At 35.8% G+C, this 16,344-nt stretch overlaps 2 long non-coding RNA genes across 2 annotated transcripts in view; one reads left to right on the forward strand and one right to left on the reverse strand.

Moving 5' to 3' along the window:
• Positions 1-691: 691 nt before the first annotated feature.
• LOC115416930 (uncharacterized) overlaps positions 692-16,344 on the forward strand; it is a 26,231-nt gene continuing 10,578 nt past the window's right edge. The window contains exons 1-2 of the long non-coding RNA XR_003935063.1: positions 692-705; positions 10,417-10,425. This is a non-coding gene — a long non-coding RNA (uncharacterized LOC115416930). The remainder of the gene's footprint in view (positions 706-10,416; positions 10,426-16,344) is intronic.
• Positions 3,814-16,344, reverse strand: part of LOC115416927 (uncharacterized) — a 21,510-nt gene continuing 8,979 nt past the window's right edge. The window contains exon 3 of the long non-coding RNA XR_003935060.1: positions 3,814-3,824. This is a non-coding gene — a long non-coding RNA (uncharacterized LOC115416927). The remainder of the gene's footprint in view (positions 3,825-16,344) is intronic.

Genomic DNA, 16,344 nt, shown 5'->3' on the forward strand with positions numbered 1-16,344 from the left:
AGGTAGAGTGGGGACCAGAAGACAACTGGAAACCACCAGTGACCAGACATGACAGACTGTGAAGTGTCATATGGTGTCACCAGCTCAAACTGCTGGAGCGAAATAAATTAATTTCATATCAATCCGACATTGACAAAGACGAAAACGAAGGGAATTGTATCCATAATTTTTATACGTTTTTAGTTTTGTAAGCTCACAATACAGTTTCAGTTAGTTACGTTTTTTTTTTTTTTAATTAGAGTTTTTATTTATTTCAGTTAACGAAAATGTTTTTTTCAATTTTAGTTTTCGTCATTTCGTTCGTTTTCGTTAACGATAATAACCTTGGTTTGCACAGACAGACTTGGACAGAAGCTGCGCTCATATGAACTGGACGTATAGAAGAGAAACTACAGACGTATAGATCTAATCATGCTAGAATCAATCCGATCCAATACTCACCCTGGTATCATACTATGGATATTTAGATTGATACACCCACACCTACAGTCAATATCCAAACCTTATAAGAGAGCATTGCATTGTGGGTTATTAGTGGCATGAGCACCTTTTCCACCAACATTTTCACAAACTTTTATCTCCAGGAATCTTTTTACCTGATAAAGAATTCAGGTTAATCCTTGTGGTTTGTGTTTCCACCTCAAGTTTAACCCCTAAAGACTCAAACATAAACCAGTGCCTACATTCATCTACTGATCTAAACTGGTTAATACCTGTCGATCCAATAACCTGTCAATACGTGTAAATAATTGGTGTAAATACATTTTGTCGTGTTTTCATGGTCATCAGATCTGAAAATAAGTTGATGTGAAACATTTCCACTGTGTCCCAAAGATGCCCTTTAGTTGAATTATTTTGTTTTAGTTTTAATTAGTTTTTATTTATTATTTCTGGTACAAAGGTGTCCAGGCAGATGCTTCAGTTTGTTCAACTGATAATTTTCCACGTCAAATTTAATAATCATTCATAGAAACTTACATTTAAAAAAAAACCATAAATAATCTGATTTTAGATAGTATTGTGTGTTTCTGAGTTTATTCTTGGGCTGTGATTTTCTCTATATCCAGAGGTGTCAGTGGTATTCATATTCCTTCTTCAGGTAGAAGTACAGATACTGGGGCTTAAACAGACTTCTGTACATGTTCAAGTATCAATAAAGGTTTTACTCCAGTAAAAGTGTAAAAGAACTGGTTTCAAACCTACTTTAAGTATAAAAGTAATGTAAGGGGAAAATGCCATGAGGACAAAAGCTTAGGGGCTTCCACAGGGGAGGGGCCTATAGTGCACTACCCCACCCCCACAAAACACAGGTTTCTGAAGGCCATAAAGACTATAATGTTCTATTAAAATGTTGATGTTCAAAATGGAGGAAGCCACTGGAACTTTTGGGGGTGCAGTATAATTTGGATTTAAATACCTAACATGATGGATATCTGTCACTTTTTGTTTTGCTTTCTCTGCCTGTCTTCCTTTTCACTTTGATTGTGAAGAAACAACATTTTTTGATTCACATACCTAGTGTTTTATTTTACGATACGATATGAGCTATTGTGCGAACATACACAAGGGGTGGGAGATTATAAATTAAACTTCATCCCGCTCCTTTTTGAATGATTTACTTTCTTTTTATATAAATCTTTGTTGTTGATTTTATTCCAAATATTTGAAATAAATTTAAAAAAAATAATAATAATAATATTAAGTACTATCTCAGTGTGCTAGTGATTTGCACAAGCATATATTACATAAACCAGTCTTGTAGCATCATTGCATTTTTAATTTTACCGACTGTTTGTTTGTTTACTGTTTGTTACTGTTTGTTGTACTGTTAAACTTTACCGATAATTACTAAATGTCAAATAAACTGAAGTGTGTAATGTCGGTTTTTCCATTAAATCACAAACGTGATGATTTGTTTATTTATTACCGTAAGATGACCTGAAAAGTCATTCCGTAAACATGACCATAAATATCTGTTTTTTGAATCTAGAATCTCATTACTTTTTTATCTCGTACTAAATTTAAATTGATTGGGTTTCCTCCTGTGTCCACACATATCGCACCATGTTTGTTTTAAAACTCTTCTTTTTCTCTTGTTTAAACCAAGTTTCTAATAGTTTTGGATTTTTCACTATAGTTTAGTTTAATTTAATTTTGACTTTTTTTTCTAATTCCTTTAGTTTTAATTCATTTTAGAGCGGGTTTGCTAATTTTTATTAGTTTTCTTTTTTTTGTAAATGCTTAGTTTTAGTTAGTTTTAGTTTTGTCGTATCTTTTCTCTTCTTCTCCGTCGTATTCAAATAAATCCCAGACAGGACTCTGCTGGTTTCTCCCATCTTTAGTCTCCATGTTTCCAGGTAGAGTGGGGACCAGAAGACGACTGGAAACCACAAGTGACGACACGTGACGGACTGTGAAGTGTCATATGGTGCCACCAGCTAAAATTGCTTGAGCGAAATAAATCGATTTCGTATCAATCCGACATTGACAAAGACAAAAATGAAGGGAATTTTATCCATAATTTTTATACGTTTTTAGTTTGTTTTATAAGTACACAATACATTTTCAGTTAGTTATCGTTTTTTTTCTTTTAATTTTAGTTTTTATTTATTTCAGTTGACGAAAATGTTTTTTTAATTCTAGTTTTTGTCATTTCGTTAGTTTTCGTTAACAATAATAACCTTGATTTGTAACGTCCATCAACATGTTTCTTTTTGTTCATGTGACTGTAGTTGCACAAAAAGGTATTTCCATTGCAGTTTTGTGCAATGTATTAATTTCGCTACGCTCCAAAAACCACCTCCTACAGGCGCAAACATTTTCATCGAAAAACAAGAGTTTGGGCAAAATTGTTGTTTTTGCATTAGGCAAATTTTTATTATTCACACAATTTGAAGATCAATGGACAAGTGACTACTGTCTTGCTCTGTACTCCACTTATTCCACTGTATTGCTTTGTTTTGCATGGATCACTGTTATATTTATTTATTGAGGACTGTGGTGAAAATTAGCACTGACGCTAACTTTGGCATATTTACATGTTTATACTGAAATGGAATGTATAAATGTGCTCATTAAAGTGCACTGTCTAAATGAAGATAATACATGAGCTCTTCAGGGTTCAGTCACGGACCCCACCTCACCCCCCCACTCCTACATTATTTATCTGCACCAAGGTTATGATCGTTAACAAAAACTAACAAAATGACAAAAACTAAAAACATTTTCGTTAACTGAAATAAATAAAAACTAATTAACGAAAAAAATGAGAATTAACTGAAACTGTATTGTGTACTTACAAAACTAACTAAAAAGTATAAAAATTATGGATAAAATTCCCTTTGTTTTCGTCTTTGTCAATGTTGGATTGATACGAAATCAATTTATTTCACTCAAGTAATTTTAGCTGCTGGCACCATATGATATTTAACGGTCTGTCGCTTCTCGTCACTTGTCATTTAGAGTCGTCTTTTCGTCCCCACTCTACCTGGAAACATGGAAAATAAAGTTGGGAGAAAACAGTAAAGTCCTGTCTGGGATTTATTTGAATTCGATGGTGAAGAAGAGAAAAGATATAAAAAACTAAATTAAAACTAAGCATTTAGAAAATAACAGAAACTATAAAAACAAGAAAACCTGCTCTAACAACAAATTAAAACTGAATTAGAGAAAAAAAGTCAAAACTAAATAAAAATAAACTATAATGAAAAATCCAAAACTATTATAACCTTGGTCTGCACCCCCAAACAAGCAGAATGCCCCCCCACACATCCTAACGTTCTGGTCCCTCCTCTGCGTTTAGTTTATTTGACGTATTTTCGATGCTTCATAAACCAGTTCGCTCATATTTTCATGTTGTACATCTTGTGTCGTCAGTCCTACTGTGTAATGATGTGATTTTTGCTGTACCCGGGTCCGTCTCTGACCTGATATGAAGAAGAGGACTCTGCCTCGTTTGAGTCTCCTCCTCACTGGTGCGTGGACGCTCATTGTCCTCGTGGTTTCGACTCCAAACAGGAAGTTATGTGAGATGCATGGTTATTCCTTAAGGGGTCCGACAGCAGCGTTCCGCAGCAGGAAGACGCTGACACACACCGACCACACGAACACACGGCAGGTTTCATGGTTTACAGCGGCCTTCAGCGACCTGTGGACACACTGAAGCAAAACTGACATGATCAGGAGGAGAGACGTCACATGAACCCTTAAAGACCCAAACAACCGACCACAAACACCTACTGATCTAAAATATTCAATAATCTATGATCCAATAAGTCTATCTATACATGTCAATAATTGGTGTAAAATACAGTTATTCATCTTTTCAAGGTCATCAGATATTAATAATTGGATGTTCAGAGGCTCCATAGTTACCATGGAAACACCGTCGTCTTCTACAACATTGACTCACCAGTAACACCCATGGAGTTGGATCAATGACAGTGGATAAAATGAAAAAAAAAAAAAAGAAGAAGAAACACAACATGCAAATAATAAATAATGTGAACAAATAAGCAACGAACTGAGTAAAATAAAAAAAAAATCAACAAAATGAACAAAGACATCCAAAGTAATGAACAAAAGGAATAAAAATTGAACAATAAATCAACAAAATGATAAGTAATATTAACAAAATAAGCCCTGAACTGAAGAAAATTGAAGAAATATATTGAAATAATTGGTGTAAAATACAGTTCTTCATCTTTTCATGGTCATCAGATATGACCATATTTGGACGTTCAGAGGCTCCGTAGTTACCGTGGAAACACCATCATCTTCTACAACATTGACTCACCAGTAAAACCCATGGAGTTGGATCAATGACAGTGGATAAAATGAACAAAAATCAATAAAAAAAAACTTACAAAACAAAGTTATCACATGAAAAAAGAGGCAAATAATAGACTAAAATTAAACAAAAGAGAATAAAAAAGCAACGAAATGAAACATTGTTTAAGAAAAATAAGACAAGAAATGAACAAAATCAATGAAATAAAGAAGAAAGAAAGAAATCCAAAAAAATCATGAATGACACGGAGATAATAAGCAACAACATGAACAAAAATATATAAGAAATGGACAAAATAAGTGACATTAACAAAAGCCACAAAGTGAACACAATTGAACAAAAAATAATAAAATAGGCAACAAACTGAACAAAACAGCTAAAGTAATCAGTAAAATTAACAAAATTAATAAAAGAAAATTACAAATTGATTCACCAGTAAAACCCATCTGCTGATCTAAACTGTTGAATACCTGCTGATCCATTAATCCTATCAAGACATGTACATAATTGGCGTAAATACAGTTATTCATCTTTTCATGATCATCAGATATGACCCATTTGGATGTTCAGGGGCTCCGTAGTTACCATGGAAACACTGTCATCTTCTACAACATTGGCTCGCCAGTAAAACCCATGGAGTTGGATCAGTGACAGTGGATAAATGAAAAAAAAAATGAAAAAACAAAGCATACAAAATAATGATAATGTGAACAAATAAGCAACAAACTGAGTAAAATAAAAAAAGCAACAAAATGAACAAAGACATCCAAAGTAATGAATAAAAGGAATAAAAATTTAACATAAATAAACAAATGATAAGTAATATTAACAAAATAAGCCCTAAACTGAAGAAACTGAAGAAAAATATTGAAATAATTGGTGTAAAACACAGTTTTTCATCTTTTCATGGTCATCAGATATGACCACATTTGGACGTTCAGAGGCTCCGCAGTTACCGTGGAAACACTGTCATCTTATACAACATTGATTCACCAGTAAACCCATGGAGTTGGACAAAAGGTGTCTTGTTTTTATGATCAGTTAATGATATATTTAGCTGAGAAAGTCACTTTTTCTTCAGTCTTCTATGTTCTGATATAATAACCTTTGAATTAGTCTGAGCTTTCATGACATCTACATGGTTGTAAAAAAAACATAGGAAAAAATACCTGATTTAGACTGAAAAATGTGAAAAGAAATGAAATAAAATCAGTAGGAATTCACCACAAAACCAGCTGTAGGTGTTTAAGGGTTAAACAGGAAACAAGGTCCTGATTCAGTTTATGAGTTCATAGTTTTACAGGTTTGTCCTAAAAAATGTCATTGAATTTTTCCTGAACCTGATGTTGAAGATGTCGGTTTAAAAGGTCGAACATGGTTTAACAAGTGGAAACTACGTGGCCCTGAAGGACAAACTACAAAGCACAAAGGAAAGTCTGGTTTAACAGTTCTGGTCTGGTTGAATGGTCCTGGTCTAGTTTAATGGTTCTGGTGTGGTTTGACGGTTCCGGTCTGGTTTAATGGATCTGGTCTGGTTTAATGGATCTGGCTGGTTTAATGGTTCTGGTGTGGTTTGACGGTTCCGGTCTGGTTTAATGGATCTGGTCTGGTTTAATGGTTCTGGTGTGGTTTGACAGTTCCGGTCTGGTTTATTGGTTCTGGTCTGGTTTAATGGATGTGGTCTGGTTTAATGGATCTGGTCTGGTTTAATGGTTCTGGTGTGGTTTGACAGTTCCGGTCTGGTTTATTGGTTCTGGTCTGGTTTAATGGATCTGGTCTGGTTTAATGGATCTGGTCTGGTTTAATGGTTCTGGTGTGGTTTGACGGTTCTGGTCTGGTTTAATGGTTCCGGTCTGGTTTAATGGATCTGGTCAGGTTTAATGGTTCCGGTCTGGTTTAATGGATCTGGTCTGGTTTAATGGATCTGGTCTGGTTTAATGGTTCTGGTGTGGTTTGACAGTTCCAGTCTGGTTTATTGGTTCTGGTCTGGTTTAATGGTTCCGGTCTGGTTTAATGGATCTGGTCTGGTTTAATGGATCTGGTCTGGTTTAATGGTTCTGGTGGGTTTGACGGTTCCGGTCTGGTTTAATGGATCTGGTCTGGTTTAATGGTTCCGGTCTGGTTTAATGGATCCGGTCTGGTTTAATGGATCTGGTCTGGTTTAATGGTTCTGGTGTGGTTTGACAGTTCCGGTCTGGTTTATTGGTTCTGGTCAGGTTTAATGGTTCTGGTCTAGTTTAATGGTTCTGGTCTTGTTTAATGGTTCTGGTCTCGTTTAACGGTTCTGGTCTTGTTTAATGGATCTGGTCTGGTTTATTGATCTGGTCTGGTTTAACGGTTCTGGTCTGGTTTAATGGTTCTGGTCTGGTTTATTGGTTCTGGTCTGGTTTAATGGTTCCAGTCTGGTTTAATGGTTCTGGTGTGGTTTAATGGATCGGGTCTGGTTTAATGGTTCTGGTTTAATGGTTCTGGTCTGGTTTAATGGTTCTGGTCTAGTTTAATGGTTCTGGTCTGTTTAATGGTTGTGGTCTTGTTTAACGATTCTGGTCTTGTTTAATGGGTCTGGTCTAGTTTAATTGATCTGGTCTGGTTTAATGGTTCTGGTCGGGTTTATTGGTTCTGGTCTGGTTTAATGGTTCTGGTCTGGTTTAATGGATCTGGTTTAATGGTTCTGGTCTTGTTTAATGGTTCTGGTCTGGTTTAGTGGTTCTGGTCTGGTTTATTGGTTCTGGTCTGGTTTAATGGATCTGGTTTAATGGTTCTGGTCTGGTTTATTGGTTCTGGTCTGGTTTAATGGATCTGGTTTATTGGTTCTGGTCTGGTTTATTGGTTCTGGTCTGGTTTAATGGTTCTGGTCTGGTTTCATGGATCTGGTTTAATGGTTCTAGTCTGGTTTATTGGTTCTGGTCTGGTTTCATGGATCTGGTTTAATGGTTCTAGTCTGGTTTATTGGTTCTGGTCTGGTTTAATGGATCTGGTTTAATGGTTCTGGTCTGGTTTATTGATTCTGGTCTGGTTTAATGGATCTGGTTTAACGGTTTGGTCTAGTTTAATCGTTCTGGTCTGGTTTAATGGTTCTGGTCTTGTTTAACGATTCTGGTCTTGTTTAATGGGTCTGGTCTGGTTTAATTGATCTGGTCTGGTTTAATGGTTCTGGTCTGGTTTATTGGTTCTGGTCTGGTTTAATGGATCTGGTTTAACGGTTCTGGTCTAGTTTAATGGTTCTGGTCTGGTTTAATGGTTCCATCTTCAGACTCTGAACAGGACCGTGGACCGTTACCGTGACGACACCTCCATAACTTTCAGTTGTTTTCTTTCTGTTTACAGATTTTCAGTTGGATTCTTCAGCAGGTTTACAGCAGACTCAGACTGTACTCGCCTGGAAAACTCTGTAAACTGACAAACAGCCGATGTGCAAACGATGGAATAATTCTAATAAGATCAGAACAGTGTTTGTCTGTAATCAACGACTCTGTTTCTGAAATAAGATCCCATGGGACATAATCCGAAGGGGCGGGGCTTCAGCTCTAGTTGATGAGGTCAAGACCATGATTGGCCATCACAGGTGTCAATCAAACCCTTTGTTTGAATTGAATATAAAATAAAGTCCACAAAAACAAAACAAAACTGATCCATTAGAGCAGTGGTTCTCAACCTTTGTCAGGGATGAACCCCCTGTGAAATATTTTTTCAGCCAAGTACCCCCTAACCAGCACAAAGCCTTTTTGTTTGAAAACAATGATTTAAAACAGAGTGCAGTGCCATCAGTGTCTTTTATTAAACTTTGGAACTCCATTTGTAGTGGTCTCTCTTGAGCTATTTGGAAATACAAAGATATAACTAAAAAAAGAAAGAATTAACTTAATTATAACTAAAGATTTGTGCACATAAAAATAATTATCAACATAAAGTGTCCCTTTGGGATCATAGGAAAGATCTGTTTCTCAAACATAACAACATATAATCTTCCAGATACAGCTGGAATTTTGCCGGCTCTGCTTTGGCCTTCTTGCCACTTGTTCTGTTTTTTCAAAAGAATTACGCTTCAACCACGACTCCATTGTTTGAGTTTTCAAGTGATTGACAGGTGATGCTAGGTGGCATGTGACAGGCTGGGTCGAACCATTCTGGTATGGGGGAGACTCTGGGGTTTTAGGACGATGAACTGAACAGCCTACTGAAAGTAAAACTCATTTTATCAACTTATATATTTTCCTGAAATATTTAATTAATTTAATAATTATTTTTAAAGGATTTTTGCATGGATGCTACTTTTTACATATATTTTAAAATCTCACGTACCCCTGGAGTGCCGTCACGTACCCCCAGGGTACGCGTACCCCCATTTGAGAACCACTGCATTAGAGGCTGACCAGTAGAATTCTACGTAAAAAGACTGGAATGACCTGAGTGGACGTACTTTAGTTCTCAGTCTGTCAGATTTATCACTTGAAAACCAGAGGAAGATGGAAACATTTCAGCTCATCGTCAGAAATTTATGATGAAAGAAACTGTTTCCATTTTTCATTATCTGTTTTAACTCTTATGAAAATGTGAAAACTACATCAATGAGAACAAACTGAGGGAATTCTCTGTGTTTTCTTCACATGCAGCTCACAGAAAAGCTCAGATCTCCCTGTCGGACCTCATGTAAGAACATTTCTGTTTTATCTGAAATTTGTCTTTAGTTTTTTAGTACAAGCAGACTGCACGAGTTACACATGACGTCACACTTTGGAAAACAGCACGAACATGACGAACATCACCTTTTTAACATCTGGGCAAACAGAGCAGCAACAAATTAGACATTTACAGAAAAATCCATCAAAGTAATGAAAATCCAAAGATTTAAATGGAAAACATTAAAGGAAAAAGTCCATACAAGCAGCTCAATTAAAAAAAAACAAAAAACAAAATCAATGTAAACCAGGGGTGTCAAACATGCGGCCTGGGCCAAATGTGGCCCGCTAAAGCTTCCAATCCAGCCCCTGGGATGAATGTGCAAAGTGCAGAAATTCCACAGTAAAGGCTGTGGAACTCATTTTAGTTCAGGTTCCACACACAGACCAGTATGATCTACAGTCAAATAATAACAGCAGAAGAACCAACAAAAACAAATGACTGCAGATTTTATTCTCAGTTTGATGTGAAAAAAACAATATTACATTATGACTATAAATAATGACAACTTCAAATTTGTGTCTTTGTTTTAGTGCAAAAAATAGAATTAAATTATGAAAATACTGACATCTACAAACTATCCTGTGAATAACCTGAACAAATATGAACAACCTGAAATGTCTAAAGAAAATTCAGCACAATTTGAACTATTTTCTGCTTGTTACTGAGTGTTTAGTGTCTTTGTAGTTTGGTTCCATAATGCACATGTAGAAATGATAAGTTAAGGCAGAATATTATTAAAATTGCACTTATTTTTCTTAAGGAATTTCACTTTTTTCAGGTTATTCACATTTGTTTTATTTGGATAGTTTATAAAAGTAAGTATTTTCAGAATTTAATGTTTTTTATTTTTTGTTGTCACTAAAACAAAGACAAAAATTTGGAGTTGTCATTATATAGCTTATTCTGTTATTATTTCACTGGTTCGGCGCACTGCACGCTGTAAGACCGGATTAGTGAGTTACTTAAAAATCTCAGGTAACTCATTGCCTTTAAAAAGTTAAGTAATGAGTAATGAAAACTTGAGTGTATTAAACTTAAATACTTGATTTGAATTGAATTGCTATTTTAAATTCAACACACTAAAAGCCAAGTTAATTTAACGTAAAATTTGTTGCAGTATCAATGACATACATCTTAGTTCATTTTACTCAATTCCAAGTTGATTTAATCAAAATCTTTGCAATATTAATGGCTTTGTATAATTATTCAATTAATAGATTGTAGCGTGGACAAAAGTTGGGCAGGAAGTCAGCCATATTTAATTTGCCAATACAGGAAGTGCTTTTAATTGGCAAAGAATTAAGATTTCCATTGTACAAGACGATGTCAGATGATAGTGATGTGACGTTCACAACGAATCGAATCTTTTGAACGGCTCTTTGAAATGAATGATGGGAACCGAGTCTTTGAAAAGAGCCGTTCATTTTTATTTATTTATTTTTTTTTTTTAAAAGAGGGAGTTTCTGATTGTCTGTCAGTTTAGCATCACTGGGGAGGCATTGGCTTTCTATACAGAGTAGAAGTGAGAACTCCTGATGTGGTATCATTTTGATATTTACATTAGATATCAGATATGTTGCAGTGTTACTTGAAGTATTTTATTTGCCAATACAGTTTTTTAGGTATTTAAGTACTGAAATTGCAGTGTTTAATAACTTTTGTGTTTTATGCAGTTTTGTCTGTATGTTTACACACATTTATTGTTCTTGTTTGAGGAGACTAAAATATTATTTCATTAGAAACTGTTTTATTTTCTTCTTCATTTTTAGACTACAGACTAGTCCACATAATGTACCGTGATGGGTTTTTTTTATGTTTTTTTTTTGTCAAATTCCAGCATTTGTCTAATGTCACCTCTCATGTCATGTATTTAGCCCACACATTTGAACTTACTATTCTTTTTTTAAGATAATATTATTAAACACCTTTAAAATGTAATCAATCATCACATGTAGCCTATTTAGTCATTAAAACTGGTGTTTCAAACTAACGCAAAAAACAAAAGAACCAGTCTTTTGAACGGCTCTTTTCAGTGAACGACTCCTGATTGAACAGTTCTCTCTCAAAGAGCCAAAAGTCCCATCACTATTGAATAGAACTGCTATTTTAAATACAACACACTAAAGCCAAGTTAATTTAGCTTAAAATCCATTGCCATATCAATGACATAACATCAGATCATTTTATTCAATTCCCAGATGATTTAAATTATCTTTTGCAATACATATGTCTTTGAATAAATTCAGTTTTGATAGATGATGTGGTTTGAAAGTTGGGTGGTATCTACAGTATATAATTTGCAATCACAGAATATTCTTTCAATTCAGTAAAGAATATACTTCTCCACCATAAAACAGTTGCAAGATGAAAAGGAAAGCCATAGTTCTTCCTATGGCTCTGACTCATGGTGCAGCTTTACAAAAATACAAAAATAAACACAAAAAGGCCAATAACTTTGCCATACATACATTAAGTCCAAATTAACACTAACAGCACAACCCCGCTGAACCCCTGCACAGAAAATGAACACATGTTCAACTAGAAGCACTCGGAGAGCGCAGACCTCCCCCAAGGCCGATCAGTGGCCCCCCCCGTGGGCCCCCCCACCCCCGATCACCACCAAAATTTAATCATTTCTTCCTTATCCCATTTCCAACAAACCCTGAAAATTTCATCCAAATCTGTCCATAACTTTTTGAGTTATGTTGCACACTAACAGACAGACAGACAGACAGACAACAAACAACAAACAAACAAACAAACAGACAGACAAACAAACAAACCCTGGCAAAAACATACCTCCTTGGCGGAGGTAACAACATGCCCAATACCCACAATGCAATGTGGAGATAAAAAGGTGTGGTCATGACTAAAACTGAGTGATTTAAATCCATTCAACTCAGTACAAACAAATTAGTAGAATATACTAAACATTTATAGTAATGTCATGACACTTAAACCATGTAAGTACATTGTAATTAAAGCATTTTAGTAAATACAAAGCCCGGTCTTACACTGCAGATCAAACTGGGCTGAATGTGGAACCTGAAAGGCACTGGTTTGGACAGTCCTGGTGTACCTGTGCACACAGCTGAGCTCTGGGCTCATTTCAACAGAATTCTGTGAAGGACGGTAGATTATCGGCAGACTGACTCATACATGAAACAGCCATAAATAACAGAACTCCTATTTCTGTAGTTTTCACTGCACAGACTAAAGCCGCAGTAACAAACGCTGTTGGTTTTAAAGCCCATCCCAGTGATGGAGGTGGAACATACTGGTACCAGTGGGCCACTGTGGTTCTGATCCAGCACCTACACCAGCTCTGGGTTTTTGTCATTTGTCCCACTGTCTGTGGATACTGAGTGTGTGGAGTTAAAGGGGGGGTCGGTGGTGATGGGGATGCAGACAGACACCTGTTGCCATGGCTACATAATCACGCAGCCTTCTGCTCATCACCAAACCAACCGGACCAGGTCCATTAAAAACAAGAACCTAGACCAGAACCGGATGTGGGCCAAAGCACGCATCGGTTCTATCTGATGAATGCGACACAAACGGACCCGCGCTCCGACAGAGGCTGGAACGGAACGGTACAGAACGGAACGGAACGGAACGGCGCGGATTATCACACAAGGACGACCGGATTATATTCCATGAACATATTGGGACCTGATAGATGGACTGATGAGGGTTCGGGTGGACTGGGGGTGCTCTTACCTGTTGCCGCCGCCGCCTGCGCCTCCGCCGCGGACCGGAGCGTCCCCTCCAGCTGTGCGTAACGGACGCAGAGATGCTGACTCCGGGTTCGGGAGCTACAAGGCGCACCGCATGTCAGGGCTTGGACAGGGCTCAGCATAATGCCGCTAAGAGGATTAGGAGCCACACCTCTGCCCTTCCCTGCACACATGCCGCTGTATCAATAAGCCAAGGTTCAGCGGTTTGAGGGAAACTGGGACCGGATCAGCATCTGCATCTGCATCCGAGCATCATAGGAGGAGTCAGAGGGTGGAGGATGAGACCAGGTGTGGCTTCAGCCTCCAAAAGACACACCTTTTACACACTGGGTCAGTTAGAGAACACACTCCAACAGATGTGTCAAACTTCTGTCAGTTCAACCTGGACACCTGCATTAACCCTTTCATGCATGACTTATGAGAACCTTAGGCAAGATGTTTTTTTCTTGAGTTTTCATTCCCCCTTAGGCATGAAAAAAACAATGTGTTTGATTTTTTTTTCCATGGAGTTACAAAAATGTCCATGCATTTAATTTTTGAAGTAAAGAAATGTGTGTTTAAAACCCAATATCAGAAAATACAGAAGAGAATTAGGGCCACTGGAAAAAAACATACAATAAACTAAGGTCCAATATGTATTTCTTATTATTATTATGAGAAAAAAAAGTCAGAATTCGGAGGAAAAAGTTAGAATTCTGGAGAAAAAAAAAGTCAGAATTCAGAGTTTTAAGTCAGAATTCTGACTTTTTTCTCAGAATGATAATAAAAAATATATATTACACCTTTTTTATTTTCCAGTGGCCCTAATCCTCTTCTGTAAGAAAGTGATATGAAAACAATGAAAAAATAAAAAAAATTAATGTTGCTAATCTGATGTTTGCTCACATTTTAACATATTCTTATGCTAGTTATTACTCATTTCGTGGAGATAACATGCAAAAAACCCTTTGTGTCTAATAAAAACAAGTGGTTTACACTCAAACACGTTAGTGCAGATCAGTTTTATCAAGAACAGCAAAGTGACAGTAGTGGTCTGAATGCCAGTGTATTATGGGATGGTGCATAAGTGTCCACTGTGTGTGGCTGATATGGAACTAAACCAACAAAACCCATGAATACAAGAGAACAGCTGAGAGAGAACTGTCCACTGGAGTGACCACTGTGCATGAGGGTTAAATGGAAACCTTGACATCTCTGCCTGATTGTAATGACTAAGTGCCCCCCCGCCTTTTTTTTTTTTGCCCGTTTGTTTTGTTTTGTTTTATTCTAGCCACTTATTTATGTATTTATTGGGTTTTGTTTGTTTTTTGTTTTTGTTCATAATTGTGGTATCTATCTGTACTGATTACTTGTCAATATTGGATTTACATTAAGGCAGTGTTTTTCAACCTTGGGATCACCTGAAATTTATAGTAATTGATTGAAAAAAAAAACAACTAACTAATAAAATATAGTTGACAGAGACAGTCATAATCCATAAGACATGACAAACTGTGAGTCTGAAACTGAAGCACTGTGGTTCTGTTATCTGTCAAATGTTCATTGTGTCAGTTTCAGATGCTGCAGCTCTTTCATAATTCATAGTTTGAGTTCTTGTTTGTTCAGTATTAATTGTCAGGCTTGTAATCCAAGCTGGACTGACTGTACATATCCTGACCAAGGAAAATCAAATTCTCACTTTGTGCAGTAATCTACACCTGGTTTTTCTGCCTCTGTACACAATAATATACATTATAGACTAAATGTGGTCTAAAAATTAAAGTTTATTTACAACATAGTATAGAAAACTATTATATGATCAAAAACAAATTAATTTTAGCAAAAAAAAAAAAAAAAAAAAAAAAAAAAAAAAAGCTCAGTTTTGAATGTCTGGGGTCGCCAGAAATTTGTGATGTTAAAATGGGGTCATGAGAGAAAAAAGGTTGGAACCACTGCTTTAAGGATTGTCTTCTTTTGGGAAAGGTGGGATTGGTGGAGAGACAAAAAAAAAAATGAAAGAATGGAAGTCCTTTTTGTCACATTGCACTGTCATACCTGCGAAATTACTTCCAATAAAAAAATAAAATTATAATAATAAAATAAAAAATAAATAAAAAAAAAAAAACCATATCCAAGTTTAGGTTCCACATTCAGCCCAGTTTGATCTGAAGTGGGTCAGAACCAGTAAAATAATAACAGGATAATTACACTGGTCTATAAGTAAAACACTTCCAGAATAAAAGTAGTGAAATTTGACCACATGTGAGTCCTAATAAAAAAAAAAATCCAGTCCAAATGCTGGTTGGTAGTAGTTTCCCAGATACAGTTTTGGGTCAAAAGTGAAATTTGAGAATTAACGATAGAATGGGTTTTAACTCCAAAGGAATATTAGTGTCAGAGCTACAGATCTACTTCAAAACAGTGTCTGCACATGACAATACATTCACTTTACAGGTTCTATCAGTGGAACATTTATAAATCTAATATAAAAAATGGACATAAACTAACATGTATGTGGAAGAACACTTTATCATACACCTTTAAAACATCAGCAAACCAGCACTTTTGTCATTTGTTTTCCAATCTAATTAAAATACATAACATTTAGCACATTTAATCTCTGAAGCAGATAATTTCTAAAATAAAAAATAAAAAAATTGTAGACCAGTGTAATGACAAGTCTAAAATTTTCTCTGTTTTAGTGCAAAAAACAAAACATTAAATTACAAATATAGTGTCATTTACAAACTACCCAAATTTAAAAAAAAAACATATGAATAACCTTAAAAAATTGGGTAAAAACTGGGCCGTCACATGGTCCAGTCCAACCCTTCAGTGCAAAACATTTTCTTTTGGTTTAATGTGAAAAAATATTACATCATGCTTACAAATAATGACAACTCCAAATTGTCAAGAAATCTCCCCACGATAATTTTCACTTGTTCAATTGACAGATTTTTTTGCTTGAATTAAGCAAAAAAAAAAAAAAAAATTCTGAATTAAGCAAAAAATCTGCCAATGGAACAAGTAAAATTATCCTGGGAAGATTTCTTCAAATCAGATTTTCCAGATCTATTATCTAAAAATCAGTTCTTCTATCTCACTGAAAAGTTCCTCTTCAGGTGATTCTGTCTTATTTTAAGTGTGATGAGATAT

Source organism: Sphaeramia orbicularis, chromosome 3, assembly GCF_902148855.1.
Source record: "Sphaeramia orbicularis chromosome 3, fSphaOr1.1, whole genome shotgun sequence".
Taxonomy (NCBI): domain Eukaryota; kingdom Metazoa; phylum Chordata; class Actinopteri; order Kurtiformes; family Apogonidae; genus Sphaeramia; species Sphaeramia orbicularis.